The sequence below is a fragment of the Sesamum indicum genome, unplaced genomic scaffold, assembly GCF_026168435.1.
Source record: "Sesamum indicum cultivar Baizhima isolate 11 unplaced genomic scaffold, ASM2616843v1 HiC_scaffold_24, whole genome shotgun sequence".
In the NCBI taxonomy this organism is placed as follows: Eukaryota; Viridiplantae; Streptophyta; class Magnoliopsida; order Lamiales; family Pedaliaceae; genus Sesamum; species Sesamum indicum.
The window spans coordinates 20,001-22,500 of NW_028292389.1; the positions used below are offsets into that span (position 1 = coordinate 20,001).

At 35.9% G+C, this 2,500-nt stretch overlaps 2 non-coding genes across 2 annotated transcripts; both read right to left on the minus strand.

The window, feature by feature from the left end:
- Positions 1 to 2,211: 2,211 nt before the first annotated feature.
- TRNAD-GUC (transfer RNA aspartic acid (anticodon GUC)) lies at positions 2,212 to 2,285 on the minus strand. The gene has a single exon. It is a non-coding gene; the product is annotated as a tRNA-Asp (tRNA).
- Positions 2,286 to 2,393: 108 nt separating this feature from the next.
- On the minus strand, positions 2,394 to 2,477 carry TRNAY-GUA (transfer RNA tyrosine (anticodon GUA)). Its single transcript has one exon. It is a non-coding gene; the product is annotated as a tRNA-Tyr (tRNA).
- Positions 2,478 to 2,500: the final 23 nt, after the last annotated feature.

A 2,500-nucleotide genomic window follows, 5' to 3' on the forward strand; every position in this document is an offset into this window, starting at 1 on the left:
AGTTGCTTTATATACGACGGACTCGCGAGAATCTCTGCGTGCTCAGGTATCCAATCAATATTAGATTGGATGGATAATTAAACTCTTATAGAAAAAGGGGCAAAAAGAAAGAATTTATTTTCGGCAACCCCTAGTCAAAACCCCTGTTTCACAGCGATAATCGGGAAAGGGGGTACGGATTAGATCAAATGGGGAGATAGAGGTCTGTAATAGATAGTGATTTCTCTTTTTTAGTGATTTTTCCCCTTCCGTTTTTACTTACGAAGGTCACCAAAACAAAAAAAGAATAGGCCTTATTATTCTTATTCCTACATGTTCCCATTCCCTTGGGATGTTACTACGTATTTTGCTTGTGTTTAATCTTTCCGGATTCGAAATCATAATCGATTTATTGGATTGGTTTCTCAATAGTGTTCGGGCAGAATCCCTTTTTGACTCTGCGCCATTGATTCCACTATTATTAGTGAGAAATAATTCCTTCGTATTTATAGAGATAGGGGACATAATTCACATGGATATAGTAAGTCTCGCTTGGGCTGCTTTAATGGTAGTCTTTACATTTTCCCTTTCACTCGTAGTGTGGGGAAGAAGTGGGCTCTAGAAGTACTACTAATTGAGTTGAGGAATCAAACCGTATCAATTGTTTTATAGATCGTTCTGCAACACGTTTTGAACTATTTAAAATAAAAACCTCTGAATTTCGAATCCCATTGGATTCCAATGGAATAATCTATGATATGAATCATACTCTTTCAATCAAAGAGATATTTCAGCGATTCCCGTGTTTCTATTTCGAAAAGAAAGGAGGATTCAGATGATTGGAAATTTATTCCAACCTAAAATTCTTCCGAAATTTTCTATTTCAATAAAAGGAATGGGCTCTTACTATCTTTATAGATGGATACGAAGACCGGACCTTTTTTTTTTATTTTTTGCCTCTTTACTGTTCAAAGACGAGGTCGTTTTGTTAAGTGTATACGCACTTTCTATGAGAAATGATATAGAGATAGTGGTTGTCTAACGAGAGACTATGCAATAATAAGATCTTGCCTCGGGCGAGTCACATATTGGGCAGTTACCGCTTGGTTTTAAATTTGAGAAAGGCGATTTAGGCTTTATCAACTTATTTCATATCATGGTTCGGGCGTTAAAAATCGGTGAGGTTTACTCTTCCTTATTAGTAAAAGGAAAGCAATTAGAATCCTAAGATAAGAATTATTTCAGATTGATCGGAACAAATAGATGTAGCAAATTGGGTGTTATGTCAATTCCATCCAATATATGGAATTAATATACACATATATGAAGAGAATATTGTATATAGAAACTTAATCCTTTATCTTTATTCTAGATTACACCCTTATAGACTATATAGACTAAGAGATAGATAGTATGGTAGAAAGAAATAGATGAATCCTTCTTTCTACCATACTATCTATCTCTTAGAATACTGCCGATTATAGTCCGCTCATTTCATTTAAGTTAAGACGTGAAATTGGAATCCTTTTCATTTGACTTCGTCAATTTTTGATAAGAACTCAGAAGGAAAGTTTCATTCAAATTCATTTGAAAATTCAATTGAATTAATCATTTTGACTGACTGTTTTTACATAAATGATAAGTAGAAAAGCGGTAGGAACTAGAATGAATAGTGCAGTAGCAATAAATGCAAGAATATTGACTTCCATAATCTCATCGGTTTTTTACTTCGCAATAACTCGGGATTTAATCCCCTAGAGATGATAAATCTTTCGTCTGTAAATTCAATGAATGAATTACCTCTCGATGATCTTGAATCGGATCAATATCATGAATAACAATATCTGATCTATCAAATCAATTCGTCGTCGAGACTTGAATAGTATAACATAGGAAGTTCTTTTATCCATACCGAATCAAAATTTGGACTCCTGACCCAATCAATCCAAAATTCCTTTATTTATCATCCGTTTCCTTGTTTTTTTCTATAACTTACCTTGCGTCTTCCTTGGACAATCATCTGATGAAGGATCATCAGGTTGTCTTTCCACTTCGATTAATCACATAGTTACAAACCTAAACAAAGAATAAAAGCGAAATGGAAAAATAGGAAAGAAAAAAGAAATAAAGACTCCTTTTTGCTTTGGGAATGAAAGTATGCCCCCCGACACCCTTTACTAGTTCATAGAAAGGGAAAAATGAATTGATGTATTTAGTGGATATTGGATCCGTCGGGACTGGCGGGGCTCGAACCCGCAGCTTCCGCCTTGACAGGGCGGTGCTCTGACCAATTGAACTACAATCCCAGGGCAATAAGGGATCTAGCAGAAAATTTGATTCTTTTTTATCTTCGTATGGGGTATTTCTGAAGGACAAGGGGGGTTATACCATCTCATGGTAGATTGGCGAATTATTGGGCCGAGCTGGATTTGAACCAGCGTAGACATATTGCCAACGAATTTACAGTCCGTCCCCATTAACCGCTCGGGCATCGACCCAGGAAGAATCAATTTTAGGCTTA